Source organism: Acromyrmex echinatior, chromosome 18 (assembly GCF_024713525.1).
Source record: "Acromyrmex echinatior isolate Ae372 chromosome 18, ASM2471352v2, whole genome shotgun sequence".
Lineage (NCBI taxonomy): Eukaryota > Metazoa > Arthropoda > Insecta > Hymenoptera > Formicidae > Acromyrmex > Acromyrmex echinatior.
Window position 1 is genome coordinate 2,335,680 of NC_141869.1, and position 24,606 is coordinate 2,360,285.

Consider the following 24,606-nt stretch of genomic DNA (forward strand, 5'->3'; position numbering starts at 1 on the left):
CTCTATGCTTATGTGAAGTATGCTCGTTATTACGATATTATCGATGATCAGTCAAATCAAAGTTCGTTGATTATTCTCAATTAAAATATCCATTACTTTTATTACTGCTCATCGTAAAAGTATTTATACTCATAATAATATAATACTTATAATATTTATTATTATTTAATCATTGGTAGAAGTTACTCATATTGTATAATAGTCTAAGTTATTAGTCGCTTCCTCACAAAGAACTTCAAATATTTAACAATTGTCAATCATAAAGATATTTAAAAATTTAATGTTGCTAATAATTAGTTTAATAAATTTTCTCATTGATAGTTTGTCTATAAAAATGTCTGCGTTAATTCATGCAATTTTATCTCTGATAAAAATATTATTAAAATTTAATGTGAGAAAATAGATAAAATAAGTAAAACACTATTTTGGTTAAAAATAGAAAATTATTTTATTTTAAAAAATGTATTTTTAATAATTTAAAATAATTTTCCAATACAATATTACATAATATTAATCAATTACATAAACTCAGAGTTACATTGACTACATGTACTAGACTTTTAATTATAATATGCCGAAATCAATAAAACAAAGCATTTTATTTCGTAATTTTCGCTGGTATTTCGAAGCAAATAACTTTGTCATTTCCTTCTCGTAATGCATAATGTACGATTAGTGAAATCTGTAAGTAAAATTATAACAAATTTTTATAGCAGATTCAAATCAAGTTACGAAGGAAACAAATTGCGCATAATTAAAAAGAAAATATATATTATCATTGTTAAGTTATTCTTAAATCGATATCAGATTAGATATTGAGATTGGATTGGAATATATTTGACAAATTACAACAAAGTTATCTAACTCGATGTTGGTTTTTTTCTAATTGATTAAATTCCAATTCAATCTTAAACGTTTTATATTATGTTTATTATACATATATATTTAATTATTGATAAATATATGCAATTATGCGTCTTCTTTTCAAATTTTACAAATTTTCAAATTTGTAAAATTACCTTGGGATACATTGACAAAACAGAGAAACTATTTTTGTATACATATTGTTCGTCTTTTTTCAAAGGACAATCGACCTTGCTACCATTAGCGTTGTAAATATTATTACAGGCATTTGTTTCATCAATTCCTATAAACGATAGAGGTACATTCAAAACAAACGCTACCACGTTATTCATCAAAGTCTGAATATCTCTGTTAGGCACGAATTTTATTTCTATAGTGACAATCGTTCCCTCTTTTAACAGACATACAGGCTCGTCGCAGTTGGATATCGTGATCTGATTTTGATCTTCGAACGGGGTGCCTAAAATCGTAAATCATAATTTGAACAATGTGGATATAATTTGTGCCTGTTGTGTCTTCACACAGCTCGATTTCAAATTATTTGATTCCATAAATCATGAACACACATTAATCAATCCACATAATTATTTTATTCATAAAAAGCTATTTAAATTAACATTAAAGTAATACATTGCACGCTCTTCATTCAAAGAATATGCCTATACACATTAGAGTAAAAAAAAATAGAAGATGAATGAGAACAAAAAATTATGCGGTTTTTATAAAGTTGATTGCTTTGAAATATTTGATCTTCAGCGAGTCCATTACAGTATATGAGAATGTAAAATAAGAGAAATTATATAGTAGAATATATGAAGATGAATGTATCGTATAATTATTGGACAATGTCTATTCTAATAGGTAATGACTGATTAATTATTAAAAATTTTTTTTAATTTATCAGATATTGGTAGTAATTTTTATTAGAGTACTTGATTAATGTCATTTCATAAAAAACAGAAAATTACGTCAATCAATAAATCGACACTAATAATAAATTTTCAATGTCGTAAGAAAAAAAATATAAGTTTATTCAGATTAAAAGATGACACATGCTTTCTGCTTTTCATTATGATTGATTCGTAATGATCTTGAAGGTTATTGCTAAAATAGCTAAGACAGTCGGTCAGCAAGAAGTCCTAGTACAATAAGACGAATGTAATTTGTACTCACGCAAACATGACAGTATGATTTTAATTTTTCAGTAAATATTAATAATAACGGAAGCAGCTCCAATAGGATCATGACCTTGACAACATATGGAGCTGTTTCCATTATTATTAATATTAATCAATTTTTCTTATGCATTTTTTATAAAAATGATTCTTTTGTACTTTCTAGCGTACTTTTTTAAATCATATACAGTTATTTACATTTTGTAACAATCCATTTAAGCATGTAGTAAATCGAAGAAAGAAATGTTTAAACTAAAAATATGATTCGATAAAAGTATATTTTACTTTTTAGTATGTACGTTCGCATTGAAAATAAACGAAATAAACGTATTATCAGTACGCATAACCGTCGCATTTAGTGATATCAGTAGTACAATATCTTTTTAAAGAAATTCCAGTTTTAACTGGTTTTAACTACAATTTTAAAGGTCGATCTGTATAATATAGTCTTTCCTGCTGATTTTGTTCGCTGTGCTTCGAACGTACAATGAAGACTTTATGTACTTATACGAATCACAATATTTATTTTTTATTTTAATCGATGTAAAATTTCTAAAAAAAAAAAATTCTAAATTAACATTGAAATTCTAACAGCGAAACAAGTCGATTGTAAATTAACGTATATAAATAGTATTTCGCTTTCATCATGTGTCAATTATATTTCTTATAAGCAATTATATAGGTATATAGTATTAATAAAACTATATTCGTTCACATATCTCTAATAATTAGGAGTCATTAAGCATTATTATTTGACGATAAAGTTGTGAGAACACTAATTATAATTTTTGCTACGAGCATGAGAAACAATCTTCGACATAATCATTCAATATTTCACTCGTATGATAATCTTAAAAATAATCTGCCTGATTTTTTAAGAACAAAATTCTACTTCAGCAATTTGCCATGATTACGAATAATACATTCCTATTGATAAATATTATGTACGATTCTTAAAAAAATAACAAGAAGAAATTAATCCAATATTATATAATATACAATATATCACAAAAAAATTTTAAATATCAAAAATATATCGCAAGTCTCTCATTTACAGAATATTCTAAAATATGTAAAGTATAAAATTTTGTCAATATATTTTATGGAAAAATTATGCAAGCATATGTAAAATTTATTTCATTACAAATTACATATTAATTATGAGTTAAACATTGGAAAAACATTTAAATAAATAAAGATATTATATAAATACGTTTATTACTTGGATATGAATTAGCGAAATCTAAAAATACACTTATCAAGTAAAAACAAGATATTATATATTTTAGTTTGCCTTGACAACGAACTATGATCGGATTTTTTTATTTTTTTTTCTACTTTTATCTTTATGTTCGTAAGAATTTTCTTCAAATACATTAATTATCCTAAAGCTAAATTATGTTTAATTTTCGATTAAGTTTTAAAAATAAAGAATTATTTGTTTTTCTTAAAAACTTAGAATAAAAACGTTCACACATACTTATAGAGTTATAACATTTTTAAGAATGCAAATAGAAAAATAAATCGATAAACTTTGACCAAATGTTTTAGAATATTCTATATAATAAAATTTTGACGCAATGCAACGTCGAGAAAGTTTCATGAAGGTACTTAATAATATCAACAAATCTTCTCACATAAAGAGAAGCAGTTTTAACTTTAAAATAAGTATCTTAGATCTGTAACTTTTCCAGTGACATCAAAAAGATGATTATAGCTCTCAATACATTAAAAGTCAATTTAATAATTATCTCTGCAAACTTTTTATATAACGCTTTATCTGAAAATTCTTACGCATGTTTGAAATAATAATTTTATTGTTGATCATTTAGTTATTTAGTTATAATCAAGCAAATTTTCATTTGTCAACTCGTCTGTATATTTACGTAACGGTGCTATGTGAATAAATAAGTCAACTTACAAAATTATAAGAAAAGCAATGAATTATTATGTTGCAGAAATGGTTCGCATTTTAAACGTGATTTATTAAAAACTAAAAGCTCTTTTAATGTATTTTTTAAAAATAATATTTATATGTTTTTATTCAATAATTAACTTACCAGAATCGCATTGATTAACTATATCGTGGCACTGGCAAGCACAATGAGAGCCGCAAAAACGAGAATCGTTTTCCTCAGCATATCGTGCGATGAGTGTTTCTACTTTTCTGTTCAAGAAACTTCGTCAGAGTGCTATGGGTCTGATCAGACTCAATTCCGACTCTCGACTGATGACTGTAACTCGAATGCGGTCACAGGTACCTATATCGTTGCGCTGTATGTGAAACTCCTGCTTATGTATGATTCATACAACGCACGACATTCAATGTACGACGTTCGATATAGAATTTGTTTCCTGGAGACAAAAATGTTGCTAATTAGAAATATCTTATTGGATATCATATCGTCGTACATCGAATATCGCGTGAGTTCATCAGGTATCCTCATTAAAGAAGAACATAAGAAAATAAAGTATCAAAGTTTGCATATTGATTTTTAAAAAATATATGTTTTCAAAGACTCTTTGCGCAGGTTCTTGTAAATATATAATTGTAATCAAAGACTTAATAATCGAAAGAATTGATAAAACAAATGAAAACACAATGGAAATAACATAATCTCACACATAAGTCCCATGGCAAATAGATTAATTGTAAGTGAGTCAGCTTATTATTAATAAGGAATCTATTAAAACTAGTTATAAGGTAACCTGACCCAATTTGGGCCCCCTGAGGCTTTGAGAATGTTTTTAATTTCTTGCTGAAGTCAAAATTGAAAATGTGGTCACATTCGAAAGAGGGAACATTGGTGACCATTAAAAAAAAATATAAATCATATACTGCATCAAAAAAAGGTAGCATTTGAGGCATCTTAACAAAATGTGTAACCAATGAATCGCGTATATGTTCTCCTTTTTTCATACAAAAATAATAAAAATATGAAAACTAAAGTGATCCAACGAAGAATAATCGACTATGATTGGTCAATTATCTACGACTTAAAAAATAATTGCATAACAATAATACAAAAATACGAATATAAAGTGTCCGTCATTTAACTCGTGCGATCGAAGGAAAGAATGTATCATTCATGTCGATTTCTCCAATTTATTAAATACTACATGAATAAATAAATCAACTTACAAAATTATAGGAAAAGCAATGAATTATTATGTTACAGAAATGATTCGTATTTTAAACGTGATTTATTAAAAACTAAAGCTCTTTTTATATGGTAACGTACTGTTGTCTAACTTTATCGTTTCATTTCACGTCTCGATTTCTTCTTAACCGTGATACTCTGACGTATCGTGTTTCCGCTATGCGATCTCGTAATTTCTCGTGGATATCCGAAAAGTATCACAGGAGTATCATCGCCAAGCCGTCCCGCGGCATCGATTGATTCGACCTATCTAGCTGCGCCGTCCGCACAACGTCGCATCCATCACCCCTTCGGGGTCCATAAATAAATTACAGTCGCGTGACATTTACCAGCTACACACCCGGCGCGCTCTTTCTTCGTCCTCACTCTCCCGGTCTCTTTCGACATGGTCCGAGTATAAAGGGGACTTCTTCACCTACGTCCGACGAAAACGTGACGCGGCACGCGTTCGTTCAAAGAGTTTTCCCATGGACGTGAACGCTGATGTAAGGAACAAAATAAAGGGCGGAAAAGAAAGATGGAGGAAGAGAGAAGGAAAGAGAGAGAGAGAGAGAGAGAAAGACTTGTGGGAAAACATGTGAAAGCCGGAAACTGGAACGAACGAAATCGTGCTCCTTAAGTTTCCTTTCGTAGCATTGCCGAGCATTCACCCTTTTGACCGGTCATCCGATAAGGAGATCCCAGCGTTCGTTTTTAATCGGGAACGATCGTGCTCTCTGGAGTATCCAGTTGAACCGCTCGCGGAAACCGCTGCGACCGCAAGCTAAAAAACAAATGACTCCGCGATATTTCCTGCGGAAATCCTAATAGAAGCAGAAAGCGTGTTCCTTGCGATTTAGTTCGCTTAGAGAATGTCGCACGCGATTTAGTATTGTTGTGATTTATAGTTCAAGCATATGCAAAATCTTGTAGTAGGAGAATTGTAATAGAAAAAGAAAGAAACAATCTTGACACATTGCGGAAAAGAGTTAAAATCAGATTGAATTTTATTTACATGAAAGTTCATGAAAAAATGAAGACGACAGTACCAGAAAGATAAGGAACCATAGAGATTATTTTCTATATTTAATCGGAAATAACAGAACTGCTGCAGAGAGATACATTTTCTTTTATAAATAGTCTTACTTTTTTATTTGCCATTTTATTCAATTAGACTACTTCGAGATATTCTATTCTTGCGGCGCTTCAAACGAGACCATCTTATACAAACCTGCATTTGAGGTGAGATATAAATAACTTAACAGATACTGCGGAAAGATACGCGAGAAACTGTTAAATGGCGAGTAGTAAAAACCGAATGACGTCAGACAATCGGAAAGATGCGCGTGCGATTCTAAAACAATACGATTATTTATTGTGGTAGCGGATGCATCTGCGGTGTATACGCGAAGAAATATATGGCTCGCTTTTATCGGGGACGTTTATGAGTCCGGCTTTATAACCAGTGAGAAATTGGCCCCTGCGACCTGATCCGCGAGTTGCACGCGTGTTTTTAATCGACTACTTTAAGGTGGCCATCCCTCAGGAGATGGACGGCCACCTGCGACAGAGATAAAACAGACAGGACGCTGCTTTCGTTTTCTCTCTCTTTCTCTCTTTTTCTTATCTCTCTCCTCTTTTATTATTTTTTTTTGCAAGAAAACTGCGGAGTGGTACGCCGTTAAATTACATGATGCGTCACGGTCTGCGGTCGAGATTACGCGCGATGGTGGAAAGATCCGTTCGGTCTGCAATATCGCTAATGGCCGCGAATCGCGTAAATAATAAAATAAACAAGGCTGCACTTTGCGCTAAATAACAACTTTGAGAACCGTCCGTGATGCACGTGAAACTAATAGCTGGAGAAATTTTCTTCAGAAACTTCAATTCGAACGCTATCTTACCATCGTTAGTCGGAAAAAAAAAGAAACAGGAAAATCGCATTCTAAAAATTTGCACCGTTTGCACGATGGATCCCGGAAATCCCGTTTATCATCTCTCGGCTTTCGTACCTTTTATCTCCTAGATACGTCAAAGGTAGACATCGTATATCGATGCTCGCTTTTATAGGACGTCTAAAAATATTTCTGGGTCATTGTCCGTCGGTGTTTCGTTCCTCGTAATAGCCGGGTATGAAGTAAGGTTTAGAGAGCCGGCAGAAAATGCAGCTTTATAGACGAACACTTTTCGTCAGTACTTGCGGGCGGGAAGAGAGTCTTCAAAATGACGCGGACACGTTCCTTTTTTTTTTATTACGTACGAGCTCGTAAAGGAACGCGAAGGAGACTCGACGATTACGACGTCTATGGCCGCCGACAAAGTCTGGCGTTAAGTGTTCAAAGCGGATACTCTTCGCGTGACTTACAATCCCAATATGGCGATCCTGTTACAAGAAGATCGTATTGCGGGAATTTTTAGGGCTGGCTGCTTTACTGTGCGCCAGATTACTCGACAATTACAAAGAGAATTCGCCGTACGTCTGGACATCGCGTGACAGGAAAGGAACGATATTTTAGTGGTAGGTCGTACGTATAATTTCGACGAAATTAATGTTTACTCTTGACACCATTGCCGTTGCCTCCAGATATTTCTGGATAGCGTGGCTATCCAAAGAAAATAAAAAAGTCAGAAAAAGAATGAGAAATTCTAGCGTAGAGATTTCAATGAAGGAATTTTTAGGTAATATAAAATCTATTTTATATAATTGAAAGAATATACACTTTTGGAACTTAAAGTGAGATAGGTTTGACATTTGGTGAAAGCGAAAGAGAGTTTCTAGTGCAGTCTAATGTAGAAATAAAAAACAGACCTTTTGTTTGCGAAGGCATTGCATGAAAATGATCATCGTTTCGTCGCTTCAGCTTGCGGTTGCATCAAATTATGTTCGATAGCATCGGGTATCGGCCTCGTAAATACTTGATTCGGTAAAGCCCTCCGTGGCAACCCTTTCTCTCCTCGTGTACGGGGACGTTGCGATAAGGCAACGTGGAGAACACACTGGCGTGCGTGAAGACAGTAAATATTTCCCGCGGAACGTAAAACGCGATACGCGTCCCGCCCGGTTACGTTCGTATAGGGCTTTAAATAAAGCGATGAATTTAGTCAGAAGAGGGTAGGCGCCTGGCTCTCCTTGGCCTTTAAGTAAAATCTCCGTTGAACTAGAAGGGAAGATTTATGCGACGTTTAAATCAGTAAATAGTTTCACGGTGGATAATCCTTTTTGCTGCAGGAGAGAAGCGCCTGTTTTCCTCCTTACAACCACCAATCTCACCTTTTCTTGTCTGAGAGAAAGAGAGAGAGAGAGAGAGAGAGAGAGAGAGAGAGAGAGAGAGAGAGAGAGAGAGAGAAAAGAGGGGCGGGAGAGAGTGCATTTTAATGCGGGCACGATTTACAGCGCGAGTATTATCTTCATTAGCGTGCAACGTCCTGACATTTTCCGACTGTAATAATTACTTAGAGCATTATTTCGCGCCGCGTAATCTCTCCGCCTTCCAAGGTTTCTCAATCTCGCTCTTAATACCCAGCCAACAGCCGGTATTCCACGTGAGATATCGCCGATGGAAGTTGTTTCGATCCCGCCACGAACAAAGCTACAAATAGTGTTGTTAACCGAAACAAATTACTTTCTGTCTACGAATAGGGGAAGCTTCATTCCACGTTATCATGTACCAGGTGGTGCCCAAGGTGCAAGGGATTCCAAGCAAGATTAATGCTTCGGAAGATGCGCGGGGGCTTTCAAAGGATGATAACTCATAGAAGGGGCGGCGCGCTGGCGTGTAACGTGCCACTAAATTGTACCCGCGGTGGAAAAGTGGATATGTCAACCGTCTCGTTAGCTTGTAGTGGCCTTTAAATAAAGCGATAAATCCGCCGGAAGAGTTCATGACCCCATGTATCCTACGGCGACGTGCTGCCCCTTCCATCTCCACCGTTTTCTCGCAGCTTTTTATAAACGTGATCGCTCGGCCTTTCTTTAGCCGAGTCGTAGAAAATATATGCACGTTACGTGATCTCTCGATGGTAATACATTTTTTACCAATCTGTGTACGACGTAAAATACTGAAGCTTGCGCGCGCGGCAAGTTTGGAGAGGAAAAAGCAGGATTGGCCGCGAACGTTTGCGATGGGCCGGGGGTGAGTCCGATGGGAAAAATTCAACGCGTAATTTCGCGTCGGGCAGAAATAATACCCTTCCCCTCCCTGTCCCTCGCCTCCGAATGGAAATTTAAAGAGCCATGATTCATGGAGATAGGTAGAGCTCTAATTTCTATTGTTCCTGGGACGGTAGAATCGCGGAGGAAGCCAGGTGCCCGCATATATACCTTTACATGCATATACGTCGTCTCGAAACGACTTCCACCGGGTGGCGAGTAATAGCTCTGCTGGCCGGTAGATTAAAACGCTCGCGGGTTCCGGTCGTTTCGTCGCCATTTATATCCGCGTACATGAGACTCCTGGTGAAACGTGTCAGGCATATGTGACTGACCCGTGAGAGCTTCTGACGCGTTTTCAGCCCGCCAGCAACTTGCGAGTGAGTTGGCTCGTCGCAACGGACAGTTTAAAGCTTACCGCGGCGTGTCCTACGTCGGTAATCCTCTCAATTTACTTCTCGTTATTGTGTATGTCTGGCATGACTGTTTTCTCTCGACGCGACGTCCCGGACGAGAGGTCTTTTTATTTCCACGCGTTCTCTGCTCAGCGACTGTACTCGTCTCTCTATGCGAGAAAAGATTCCCTCTCATCGAGCGGCGCTCGCTCGTATTAAAACGCCGGTTTCAATTAGGCGCATCCAGCGCGTATGCAACGTCCCCAACTGGCGTATATCTGCATTTTTTTTAATTTTCATATCTCCTGTATCGCCCTGTATATATGAAACGGCCAGCCGGGACTTCTAATAAGCCCGGAGCACTTGCGGCCAGCTGGAGGAGCACAAGCGTTGTAATGAACCATTAAAACTGAGCGGAAGGATTGGATGATCTCCCCTACCTCCTCAGAATCGGAAGACGTACTTTATTTCAAAGTGGAACAGGAGAGAGGTAGATGAATAGAGAGAGAGAGAGAGAGAGAGAGAGAGAGAGAGAGAGAGAGAGACTAAAGATCCTTCGCTACTGTATAATTGGATTTGAAAGTAAATTATACTCGGCAGCCATATACTCGGCTCGAGTTTGTCTTCTATTTGACGAGATCCCGCCCCTCAGCGGTGGGCTATAATTTCAACCTCGCGCACACAGATTAGCGCGCAGATATTTCCGTTTCATCGTACGGCCATTCTTATCCCCGTCGACTTCGATCTTGGCGAGTTCAACTTCCGGCGATAATCGAGAAAATACCATGGCTCGTACAATTTTATACGACCCCGTTTCATCCAGTTTCCACTTACGATTCCCCGACTGTCTCCGCGAATTTGTAACTTTTTGCGCGCACGGGGCTGAGGTTTCTAGCATTACACGTCGAATTATGAGGTACCAAGTTGGTCTGTGCGCGTGTAAAAGTTTTCGAGTGCATTTGAAGTTTGAAAAACACGTGACGCGCGTACTGTCCCGCAATTCGACGATGACGTTGTCAACCGAAAAAATATCTCTGTCTCCCTTAATTAATTTAGCCGGATCGAGAGAATAATGACGGGAATTTTGCCGGCCTGCCACAGCCGACTTCTCAAGTCACTCGCGTGGACAAACGCAACATCCGTGATTATGGAATACGAAGCGACCGAATCGATTAATTGTCAGGATTGAAAGCACATTTGTGTTGAGCTTATTTAAATATTGCCGATTCGCGTGATGGAAATAACGAGGCGTGCAATGCACTGGCAATTAAATACAGATACCGCAGGCTAAACATGGAACGAATGCCGGAGATCAAACACATTCGCTCGTCATCGGAACGTTGCGATAAAGTGCAGTCTGCGTAATCGATTTTCATATCAAATACCACGGTATTTTATGCACGTCCACGTTGACGCTCCAAAATTCATCCCAGCATAATTAGCCACTTTAGCGTACAAATAACTGCTGCGCTTTTGACTGGTTACGTATCGCGCGCTGCAAATTAATTTTGGAAAAATGGTTACGTCTGGCCAATCGGCGAATATCGATGGTGCTTTCCTGCGGAAGAGGTTAAAAAAAAATATAACTCTTTAAAAGCAAAGTATTGAATCCATTCATTTATTCTGTTCACGTAATTACATACGTTAAGTCATGTTTATTCCGTATCGCATCAAAATGCCTATTTGATATAATACTTTTCGTCGGTATTTATTTTCAACAGATTCGTGTGCCCTAATTATCTGCGAAATTCGAATTTGACGACCGCGATTTAATAATCGTGCTGTTTTCGACCTGTATAATCTTTAGAACGCATTGCAAGATTGATTACATGATATTACACACATCAAATTTCCATTTGATTCGAAATAGACGTAAATTGCATTTATTGATCTAATATTCGATGATTACATGTTCTCTAAACCTTCAATGAAACCAGCTGGAGATATATTAACAGAAAAGATATTTAATATTAATTCGGTAATATAATGATATTTCCTTGCATAAAAAAGTCGAACAGATTAAAAACAAAAGAAAAACAATTAGGACCATAAGAGTTACAGCTATCTATTTCTTAATATATTGCTCCTTTATTTAATTATTTCAACGATGACACTATTTAAAAAAACGAATTTTCTAGAAAAGGGGAAAAACTATTTTTCAACTTGATAGAAAATTATTGACTAATCAATTAATATTGGCAAAAAGAATATATTCTCTTAATATGATCAAATATTGCTTTTGTCATTTTTGTTTTAACGATTTAAAAAAAAAAATCCTTTTTGAGTTGTGACAAACTTTTTTATTAAGTTAATTCATTTTTTTATGATTGATAGAGCAATGTTTGTAATATATGTGCACTTAACTTATTCGTGACAATAAAATCACGTTTCTTGAATTGTATCACTTTTATAGTAAAAGAGCAATATATTAAACGGATTTGGGTTAGGCACTGTTATCTTTCGTTCGTATTTTTCACGGTAAATTGATTTTTCGATTGAGTTTACCCTATCGCGTTGTGATGGCGTTGATAAAGTTTGGGTTCGTTCATTTCTTTTAGATCCGTTTTATCCGTCCCATCGACAACGTCGTATATTCTCACTGACGATGTAGGGTACGTGTCGCCGAGGTTCGACACCCTCGCGACAAGAAATTTTCAAGGCACTCGTAGCACTTGAGGTATATCGTCGTTCTACCCCTATCGCACCCTTACGAACGGGATTCGCGGCCAGAAGGCAGTGCTGTTGAATTATTAAAGGAAGGTCGACGAGGTTGCCGCTTGTTCGAGTCGAGAGCGACCGTGCTATGAACACGGAGACAAAGCGCTCGAGTCGTATATACGAGACGCACGTCGCGATGATGATTTTAATCGTGCTCGTTGCGGCAAAGTTCCAATATTTGGATCAACTCCATCTTCGCCATTGTAGTCGCGATTCTGTACATCCTTTCATGAAAATGATTTCCTCCTTTCCGCTTGCGCGCGATATAATATTAGATAATTTTAACGTAAATCGACGATTGTAAGTTACGATTTACAGCAGCCACTCAGCAAAACTGACCTATATTGTTATCTTCTTTCAAAAATAATATAATTAAGAAAATGTGATTTTCAAATTTATCATGAAGTAAACGTTATCCTATATTATCCTTAATCATCAAAGGTAAACTGATAAATATCCTAAAAATTGTTAACATATGAAAAACGATAGTAATCCAAATTCGTTTAATATATCGCTCCTTCACTTAAAAAATGGCATAAATTAAAAAAAACGTGATTTTCGGGTTGTTACCATAAATGAGTTAAATACAATATTAATCATTATTCTCTATCAACAATCTCACTAAAAGTGAACTAATTTAATTAATAAGAAACTGTCACAACTTAAGAAAGAGTGGTTTCAAAAAAATTGTCAAAATTGTCACAACTTAAAGAATGATTTTTAAAGTTTTTTTAAGATTTTTTTTTTAAGTTGTAAAACGAGACAAAATGACAAAAATGATATTTAATCGCGTTAAGAATATATTCTTTTTTTCTGGGAAAGTTAACTTTCGAGTTGTGTCACTTTTGAGAAGTAGAAGCATAATATATTTTCGTAGAAGTTTCCTGAATCTTATCATAAACCTATTAAAGTTTTCAGCGGTAATGTTGCGTAAATATTGATATTTTTTAAAAGAAAGAATGTCCTCACAGAATTTCAATGAAACGAGTGAGAGTCACTGCTGTATAATCCCAGTTGCATCTAAATCTGTGTTGCGGTCCGTGTGTGCTCAGTGCTTCTGAAACAAGAGCACGGTCTCGTAGCGGGATGATTTTCACGTCGACCTTTTTAACCGGCGTAGTTGCGCATGACCGCTTGGCATAGCGCAACGTGTAGTTGCAACTATTGTTTCTTCCGGACGTAATAGATTGCGCGAATCTAATTTAATCCTTTCGCTCGCGGTGCCCCCGAACTCGTTTAGATAAGTGCTGTTAATTACAAGTGCCGCAATCAACTAATCCTGTCAAATGCGCCTTCAAGATCACTCAGGCAAGCGAAGGTAACATTGCGCAAATTACAAACGTCGGCGATACGTTCCCATGTTGATTCACTGTCATTTTCGTGTCAGTAAGTCTAATTGTTCCATCAACTCTGTAGTAATTTTTCCAAGTGACATATTACCGTTTTCATTCTTAACATGCATAATATTCCTATATACAAACATCGAAAATATTTGTAAATACCTATAATGTTTACATTAAAATATAACTATTAAAAAAAAAACAAAAAATTATATTTTCTACGTAACTATAATTTCAAATAATAAAACATGTTGAAATTATCAAAATTTTTACCTCTTATTAATACAAAATATATTTAATATTTTTACAAAGAATCTATATTTTGTAAAATTTTTTAAATCTCTAGACATTGAGCTTAACATTAATCTGAACTCATTAAAATATATAAACAATTGTGTTGTTCAACTTCAAGAATATTCTATATTGCAATTATCTTTAGATACGTTAACCAAAACGACAGACTAAAAATGTTGAGCATCACTGGCGTCTGTAACCTCATTCGTTCACCCGCGTTACACACGCGAGACCCGCGAGTAACATCTAAACTCTTTTACAGCTGCACTCTGTATCTATCGTTCCAATTATACGATCACTACATTCCAGGAAAAATTCCTTCATCGTTTTTTAAATTGTTTTTTTTTTGTCGGAATAGAGATGTGTACAGCGAGGAAAAAGCTCACCGTCCAAATTATACATTCACAAGGTTCGCCATATCGCCAATACAAACAGATGTAGTTGATTTCACTATTTAATATCTTTTTTCCAAATTCTAATTTTAATTATAAATATTTTGCGGCTATAAAAAGAAACTGATGATATTAATAATAATAAATGTATCATAAAATGATAGTTTCAACTAAATCATTCTAAAAGTACTGAGTATAATTTATCAATACTGGCGTAAAAACTTGATTCCGTCCTTCTATATTTACCAAACGTAAAACATTAACGACTGAGATCCGATAAGATTAATGGTCATCCTAAATGTGCGATCGCGTGCAACGTTTGCAAAAATTATTTATTAAGCAGCCGGTCAATGAACCGTATTATCCGAGTTTTTTTTTCATGTCGGAAATTTAGGCAGCGAGTTATAAAATTCATGTTGGAAGACTGGAGCATTCGATTTTTCTTCCATAAAGCCGCGAAGAATAACGACATTCTTTAAAGGGATCCTAAAAATGCACATATACGTACATATAATACAAATTTGAACGATAAGAGTAAATCTAATTAAATAAGAGAATTTCTATATTCGGTCAAAGCTTAAGTGTTTCTGTGTGAATTTATATACATATCTGATTCTGCAATTTGCGTACTAAAATTTTTGTTCGGTCTTGAAACGCAATTATGAGCAAAATCAGTAGTAATATCACTTATTAAATAGACAAGTAATTTTTGATGCGAATAAGTATCTTTATAAGAATATTAATAAGTAGATGAGGGATAATGAGAATTCGTAAATAATTTTCACATACGTACAAATTTCCTAACTAATTAATATCTTTCATATTAGGCATTTAAGCTTAATCTTAAGAATTCGACATTATTCATGTAATCCCTAATTCAAACCAAATATACGTACAAAGTACAAAACTTTCATATGAAGCAAATATTTACAACGTTAAAAACTGATAAACAAAATTAGTAGTTAAAAACACAATTAAAATATAAACTGAAATATGTAAAATATCTAGCGCGAGATTACTAAGCAAAATTAATAATTAAAAAGGTCAAAAAACACGAGCAATGTTTATTGGATCTTTAAAAATAAATTAGTTTATTACAACATACATTAAGAATTAAACTAGTTTTTTTATCTATAAAATTAATTGGAATTTATAGATTTAATCTTTCTAACTACTAATTTTGCTTAGCAATCTCAATCTAGATATTTTACAAATTTTAGTTTATATTTTAATTGTGTAGAAAAGAATTTTTTAATTTGGTATAAAAGTAGTTAGAAAAATATTTATTTGAAAAATGATCGGCGAAAAATAAAACAGGCGACTTTAGGATCTCCTTAATGAGTCTGTGCGATCTACGTCGCGGCGGATTGCTGAGTAATAAGTAGTAACGGACGACTATAAGTCAGCCAGTCGCGTCGTTCTTAATAACGCGCTTAGAACGCCGGTGCAGCGCGTTACGAATACGCGTGAATTGATGGAACGCAATCTCCGTGTGTCATGAAAGAAACTCGAGGAGGTGCCCCCCGAGGGGAAGCACACATTTGAGATGGCTTTCGCGAGGAAATATACGAGCGTACGTCAGAAGAAAGAATAGATACAACGCAACTGTTAACGCGACATCAAAGTCATCCGCGATTTATACGTTGCCGGACGAGCTCACGAGAGAGACGTACTAAGCGAGTGGTAAATGACGGTCGAGACGCGAAACGGATGAAAAAATGCACGCGAGAATATCTCTCGCATTCGTAAAGGACGGAAAAAAGAAAAAGAGAAAGCATTAATGACTCGCTCTTTATTAGAGAAATGTGTTTTGTGCATAAATCGAGGAAATCAACAGCAGACCGCCTCGCACGTAACGCCGTTCTTTGTCAGCGCAAAGAGAATTTTTTTCCTAATAACTATTCTTTACGAATCTTTAAATATGTAATTCCATTAAAAACCCGCAATAAAAAGCGTTGTAATTAAAATTTTTATTTCCTAGAAATACTATTGTGATGTAGTACTAATATGCCCATTTTATTTATTAGGTGTTGGAATTAATTCGTAGCGTTTTTTAATGAAAGAATGTTATTTATTTCACATGAGCATTAAAAAATACATTAATGAAAGTACTTCCCATCACTTGTAAAACGCTACGAATTAATTCCAACACCTAATAATAATTGACTTTTACTTGCTTTTTTTCAGAAAATTGTGATTAAAATATCTTCATGATCTCAAATGCTAGTTAAATCAGAAAATAATAATATACAATTATGTTGTATAACAATATATATACCTACTAATAATAATGATTTTAATTGGATAAAAATACCTCAGGTGACCTCCATTCTCGGATGAAACGAGATCTTTTCGCGCGCTTCGTGTAATGCCATTATTTGCAGTATGTCATTTTGTTTTTCATAAATTTCGTCGCGTAGAGGAATGTAAGGCGCGCAGTAACAAGCATCCCCGATCGATGCTTGAACGTCTAAATCTTTTCAATAGGACGTTACCTTGTCCCTTTGCTCTCGAGATGATTTACATTGGAGACTCGTGCGCGCGCGTCTGAAAAAGATACTGTGAAAATATACGCGGCGGAATATTTTAGGACGGACCGATCGTTACCGGTAAAACATGCAGCGCGCGGCCGCGCCATAAACGTCCCAAATACCGTAATTTACCGCGTTATTCCGTGTACCCACTGAGCGTGTGTTACACACAGTAACAGAAGACTAAACAGATATCGAACGGCTACTCGCGCCGACATGCACTTTGCCCTGAACTTTTCGTTTGTATGCGCGAACGCGTGCAAGAGAGTTTTATTTTTCCAGAGTATCCTGCGGTAAAGCAACCGTCAGCTGCCGTCAATTTACAAGAAAAATATTGAGAAAGATCTAATTATCTGCTGCGATCGCCGGTGAGGTTTTTTTTACGCGGAAATTACGAGATCGAGCGAACGAACGGGCGGACGTGCCGGGGATATGCTGTCGACGCGATGGCGGTGGCGTTTTAATAAAATTAGTTGGTAAGTTCGGCCAATAAGGTGGCGATGAACGATGCGGTCTCGTATATATACGTCGTACCTATGCTGCGTCGGCGATGATAATACCGTTGCAGCGGAGGAGGATGAGGACGACGCGTCGTTGGTTGACGCGAAAATACGAGGCTGCTCGAGCTGGCAAGTTTCCTGATTAAAGCCGTTAATTTGTAATTAAAGGGTGTGTACGAGCGCGCGCGACAAACGATGCTGCCCTTTCCCCTTGTCCTCATCCCCCGATGTCCACAATCACCATGACGGACGACGCTGTATGTGCGTTTCCAGCGCGGTGCGGAACTCGCGCGATTACGTTTCGCTTCCGCGGACCGTAAAATTTAATCTTTCCGGGCCTCGCGCGGGTTACGCTTCTTGGTCTTTTTTTCTCGTTTCGAATGATGCGCACGGGCGGGCGCCGTGTACGGTTTGCGTCTAAACCGAGGGGTGTAAATTCGAATGTCAAAAGTTACGAGGGCCGCTCCTCTCGCTTACACGAGCTCGAAAGACATCGATCTTTTGGTCGGAAGGACTGAATGGGAAATCATTGACTCTACTGCCACGATAGCATAAACCAGAGTCACAAGTTCCTTATCATCCAAAAATATCGTAACTTTTCTTTGTTTCTGGACAAAATTTCATGATTTTCCCTGACTTTCAAAATGTCTTTCAAATGTCAATATTTTGACATTTTTGTTTCATTCACTCTGGAAACCGTTAAATACTTTGTTGAGAAATCAATTTAACCTTTAAGTAGGTAGGTGGTTGCTTTACGCATTTTATTTATCTTAAAAATATTTTCTTTGTTTTGAAAAAGGAAAATAAAAAGAATTATTCAGAAGTCTTAAAGTTATTTATTTTTATATTCCTCTATCTCATAAGAATATAAATAATGTAAAAATTTAATTCTGTACTATTAAAAAATACCATTGAAAAAAATAACTATAAAAATAAAATTTGTTTGGAGCGTTTTGAGCATCCCACTTATTTAACATAGTAATATAAACTACTATTATACTAATATTGTTGATACTGCTTGCATCTTTAATTATTAAGTTGGTATTTAAAAACTATATATTAAGTGTTATATCCTAAACTTCTTTAAATCCAAAAATTTCAATTTTCCATAAAATTTTATAAAATTGCCTGATTTCACACTGATCGTTTTCAATTCCCTAATTTTCATAATTTTGTGACAATCCTGCAAACAAACTCCATTCCGTCCCGTTATTCTCGAAACTCTGCCACATTATTAATCGCGGCGCGACTACTGTTTTTCTCGCGAGACTTTGAATCAACATTCGAACGAGCATTGAAAACTGACATCTACATAACGATAGTTGTTTTTAAAAAAGTGCAAAATACACAGATCGCTTTTACGATCGTTTCATTTTGGCGACGCGAGATCGGCAATACTCGAGCCGCGTATTCGGCGAAACGTTCTTTTCCGCGTGCGTTGAGAATCCGGTGGATCCGGTGGATCCCGCTTTCCACGCGCACGCTATTCACAGCCGGAGGAATCTCCACGTGTAATCAGAGGGATCCTCGATGCGCGACGTTCGCGTCTTTTTACGCGAGCGAGACTTAAAGCGGCACGGAGTGGTGGAGCTCAAGATTCCAGGCTGAAAAGCGGCGCTCTCGAGGAATCTCGAGGAACGGCGGCGTTTCTGAAAGGAGCACTATCGAGTACCGAATTATTGATACCGAAGGCTTTCAAGAAGGCATCCAAGAAGGGAAGCCATTCGGTATCTCGGATGGCGTTAACGACTACCTACAAATTATGAAAAACGTAAGCTTCACGTTTTTCAACGCTTTATTTGACTATTTAATTAAACATTCTCTGACTGGAAAAAAAAATTGATTAACGAAAAATCGAAATCTTAAATGTAAAAATGCCATGCCCTCGAGTTTGATTCATTAAAATATATAAATATAATATAGATAATTATTTTAATTAAATTGCTATTGATTTTAGTTTATATAGGTCACAAATTAATACCAAAATTATTAAATGCTTAATAATTAAAGGCTCGTAGAAAATTGGAAATAGTGAATTTAAATGAGAAATATTGATTATTAAAATCGTTTGGTTAAATAATTGTTCTAGAATTTTTAACAAGCTAATGATACAAGGGATTAGAACTTGCGTTCCAATTTTTAAATAAATCACGTCACTCTACAACCTACGGTTGCGTTACATATTGCGTTGTAATATCGATACGCGGGCTTTCCCGTTGCATGAGCTTTTAAAGCATCGCATGGCTTTTCATGCGCTACGGGCTTGTTTCGTTTAATCATTTTCCAAGAAGAGCCATTGCTAGACGGACAATACATCACTGTAACCAGATTTAAAACAGGACACGAGATTTCGTTGGCCGTGCGATACGTGAAACGCGAATGCGATACGAAAAATGTACAGAACGGTCGGGGAGGGAAAGACGAGGACGGTCGAAGGGAAGAGAAGTTACGTGCTACGCGTGCAAAGCGGGATCCCAAACGGGTAGGGTCCGAAAAACGATCGCTGTCACGGCAAAATCGAATCGGTCCTCTTAGCTGTCATGGATAGATCCAGGAAAACGGAAAGATGATCCTTAAAGAGACGAGAAATCGGAGAAATAATGTATCTCACAGCGACACATGTTGTCTCTTGCCGACTGATAAAACTATAATGGTGGACGAAGAGAACCATTGCGCATAGTCGTCTGTCTTTTTTAACAAGATTACGAATTCATAATTATCGAGACCTAAATTCCTTCTTCATTGGAATATGTCTGCGACTTTTCAAAGAAAATTCCAATGTTTAATTTTCAGAAAATTATATTACACAAGTCTCCGCAAATTTTATGACATGTAATTCGTATTTAATTTAAAATTACTTTCGAAATCAAGTTCGTCAAATTGTCAATCACGTATTTTTCATTATTAATAAAAAGTAAAATTGGATAAACAATTCAATAAGAATTCTCTAGATTCAATATTTTAAAAATTAAATCGCAAATGTCCTCCTCCAAAGTAAAATGTATATAAAATATCCATCTTATTTCAATTATACGTGAGATTGAAAATAAAATTGAAATGCCAAATACAAGTGATCGGTACAGTGAAAGAAAAAGAATCGGCCCTTGGTAGCATTGAGTTAAAATCAGTAATCAGATAAAATTAAAGCGTCTGTTATACAAATATTTAATGGGGAGGAGAGAGGAGAGCAAAGTCACCTCTTAGGATGACAACGAGCACTTTAAGGCCTCACAAGACATGGCCGACGTTATCCTCTGAAAGCTACGGTCCAATCTGAGCCTGCTCTGATATTTTACGATCAAAGAGCTGAGTAGAAGAAAAAAAGAAAGATTCGTGCCGCCATAAGGGTTCGTTCAAACGAGCTGGCAATTGCCATATTATATACTTTCCACTGCTCAAGATTACAAGGCACGCAAGCTTTAAGCTCGGTAATAATGTTGGGCGTTCTGGGTGGCCTCGCGGCACGTGGAACTTAAATACCGACTTAAGATCTCAAATTATAGGAATGTAGGCTCTTAAATTTTTGGGGACATGAAATCCTGTTGAATTTTACGGTCACTTTATTCCGGTGACTCCGGAGTTTGTAATCACGGGACGGAAGTCGCAGAAGACATCCATTACTCGCTCAGTTATTTCCCTCTTCTGCTTCATATTCACGAATACAAGTGCAAACTGCATCCTGAATTTGTTAGATGCACCGAGTATAAATATTCGAGCACCGTTCAAGAAGTTAAGAAGGGAAATTAAATAATATTTTTGTCTACAAGAATATTAATTAAATTAATTGTACAAAATTTCGCAACTTTTCTTAAAATTATGTACCAACACTCGTCCGTTTGATTAAAATTTAATTAACTAGTGAGGTAATCACTCCATTAAAAAAGCAAAGTTTTTCTATTTTGTTAATCAATAAAATTCAAAGAAACTTCACGTAGCACAACAATGATAAATGAATTTTCCTGTCTCGCCGTTTACAATTTATTGCTCATTGCTAATCGCTTACCGATGTGCATGCGACTTTACTCAGAACAAGTCGCCGAGGGAAAAAAAACGCCCCTCGAGTGCTTTCACGTGAGACAACGAGATTGCCGGAATGCGTGCGTATTTACGCGACAGGGGTCGTAGGTGCCAGTAGAGTGGAGATGGCGGGGGTGGAGATTAACGACTGCCGAGGAATAATTGCCGGAACACGCAAAACGCCGAGCCACTCGAGCTGATCTTCAGAGAAGAGAAAGGCGAAGGAGGAATAGTGCGGGAGAAGGCGAGAGAGAGTCAAGAGGGAACGAACGAGAAGGTATGTGCAACGCGTGTCTGTGCACGTCTGTGTGTGTCGGAAGGGCGTAAGAGGGAAGAAGGATGGGTCGTTACGCCGTGGAAAAGCGGTGACAACGCCTCGGCTTTGAATCCGCCTTCCTTCCGTCGGGAAGGAAGGATAAGGACGGGGGAGGGGGTGGAGATACCCGGGAGTGAAAGAGGAGGAAGCAGCTCGGATCTGTCCGTCTGCCCCGTTCGCCGAGTACGCCACGCGGGAAGCTCTGCAAAATTTAAGGAGTCCATGGCAAACAGGGCGTACAGTGCCGCGCACGGAGGGTGGAAATGAAAACTGAGCGCGAGGATTTTTCTTCGCGCGCACTTCTGGCAATAAATATGAAGAAGGAGATGTTGTTGAGGAAGATATTATGTTGCATCGCGATCGTGCCGCTCGTGCGTGCACAACGGTACGTGGCGTCTCAACGTTAGCTATTTATTTATGCCCTTGTGACGGCAGAGCGAAGGAACAAAAAGAAATGTTTATTGCACTCTCACGTGACCTTTTGTATTCGCCTGTATTTGAGCGCGAATGGCGCGCTATGAACAATATTTTAACAACGCTTCGTGAGGACGCTCGACTTAAAATCCACGAGCCATCGAATTTTTCCAACCCGCGGCGTCGACGCTCGAGTCTCGCGTTATCGCAAAGTTTTAACGAGATTGCCATTTACGAAATTACCGCGCGATGATCGGGAAACTCGGAGAACTAAAAAGTAACCGATTAATCCGGGGCGATATTAATGCGATATAAACCGAAGCTCTCTCGCCATTTGTAGATTTCGCTGAGTGTAAATGATATTACCTGCGCATAACACATACGGAAACCACTTCCACAGAGACGTTTCTCTACCTTCGCACTCACAACTTGCTCCTCCTCTCACGCGCGTGACTATCCAGATCCGATTAAACGCGTATATACACAGGAAGAAGAGAGGGATGGCACAGATAGTTAGATAGGGTACAAATACGTGTAAACATTCGGTGGCTAAATGCGATGGATAGAGAAAGAGACAAATTCGCTTACAATTAGATACAACACGAACGTGAGGGTATACCACTTGCCATATGCAAGGCACCATGCGAGTGACACACACAAGCCGCGGGCGTCTATTCTCTGCTGCCTACAGGAGGAAAAAAATCGCGCGTCGCGCGCACATAAGTGCATAATACTATGTGCACGTTCCTCTCGTATTAATACACACGCGTGTGCCGCACGCACACGAATTAGCGTCGCCGCGGCTGCGGGCAGTGCGAGCGGCCAGGGAATAGCAAGCGGTCCTCCCGAGCGGTAAATCAGGGATTTCGGGGTTGGTACGTGCAGTGCTCCGTCGAAACGATCGCTCGATACTCGCTCATCCGTGCCACAACCCCCGTCCTTTTCCCTTCGTTGCGCCAATCTCTCGTTTTTTTTTCCTTCCCTCCCTCACGTACGCGCGCGTTCCTCGTTACTACCCGTTGTTCATGCAAGATCGGCGGATGCGTCTCGGGATTTTCTGCCGAAACTGACATCCGTGTAATTCCGCGTGACGTGCCGCCGGGCGTAGATCGCTTCGATTCGGCTCGATCGATTGATCGGAATCGGAAGGAAATGCGATACCCCGAGGGATGGGCTCGAATTCGGGAACGACGAGCGCGGCACGAATTCCAATGACCTATTAATACCAATTAAATACTAGACCCGAGGAGTTTTCAGCTGGAAATCGATGGTATCGGCATTTTCCGCAAATTCGCTGACACACTTGTAAACAAAACGTGCACATCGGCGCGTGTTTAACGGATAAATATATTAAAATCATTGGAGCGGTGTTATAGCGTTTTGCAAACAAGTCTACCCGTCCGGCGTATTTGACGCCGTAAATACAGATGAGTCTAATGAATATACCGCACGATAACGGTGCTGATTGTGAGATAAAACTTTCACATAGCCACCGCGGTAGATTAAAGCGCGAGATAATTAATTAAATATACGGCGCAGACACGATTCATCAAATGAAGAAGACGATGGTTTCTACAAGTCGCGCTTTTTCGTCCAAGTCATTTTCATAAATAGCAGCGCGAGAGAGAAAAGCGGATTGAACTATCGTGGCATACTAACAGTTCCCTGATACGAAAACAAGAAGCCAGACAGTTTTCTCGAGAAAGTACCGTAAAATATAAAATTCGATTTCGCAGGTTAACTCGCCGAAGATGATGGTGAAGTTCAACGGAAACGACGGTGACCGATAAATAAACTCACTTTTCGTGAAACGTTACGAAAACTTTCATGTTAACACTTGTTTTCACACACTTCCCTGATAGACCTTAAGCCTTCGTAAGCATACTGGATTTTTTTTACTCAGGCGAAATTTCACTCTCAAATTTCTTGGCACAAATTTTTCAATTTTTATTAAATAAAAGTCGTAATATATTTAATTAAATAATTATTTGGCATAATGTAACAAAGATGTTGAAAAATAATCCTGAATTTTATTAGATTTTTTCAAAGCCTAGCACATAATAAAAAAATTTGAATTGCACCAAAAAAAGAGTACCTATGGAGTAAGTAAAAATATATGTGCTTACGAAGAGTTGAGAGGATTCTAAAGTATTGTTTTACAGATTATGTTTCAAACAAGTACTTTTCTAATTGTGAATCTTACTGAGTCTTACTAATTTTAGGATACCTACCTACCTACCTACCCTTAAAGTAATCATATTCATATATTATATTGTTTGTAAAAGAAACATACATATTATTATATAGTTACATTTCTCTACAAATCTACGGTACTTTAAAATGGATATACCGGTTGATGT

At 37.1% G+C, this 24,606-nt stretch overlaps 2 protein-coding genes and 1 pseudogene across 6 annotated transcripts in view; 1 reads left to right on the plus strand and 2 right to left on the minus strand.

Annotated features, from left to right (window-relative positions):
- LOC105147740 (kin of IRRE-like protein 1) overlaps positions 1–24,606 on the minus strand; it is a 447,481-nt gene that overhangs the window by 152,905 nt on the left and 269,970 nt on the right. The window lies entirely within an intron of this gene.
- Positions 1–24,606, plus strand: part of LOC105147689 (glucose dehydrogenase [FAD, quinone]) — a 202,905-nt gene that overhangs the window by 42,463 nt on the left and 135,836 nt on the right. The window lies entirely within an intron of this gene.
- On the minus strand, positions 424–24,605 carry LOC147906754 (NPC intracellular cholesterol transporter 2 homolog a-like; annotated as a pseudogene). The gene is made up of 3 exons (XR_015548094.1): positions 4,100–24,605; positions 1,020–1,324; positions 424–682 (listed from the first exon to the last, which is right to left on the minus strand). The product of XR_015548094.1 is annotated as an NPC intracellular cholesterol transporter 2 homolog a-like (transcript).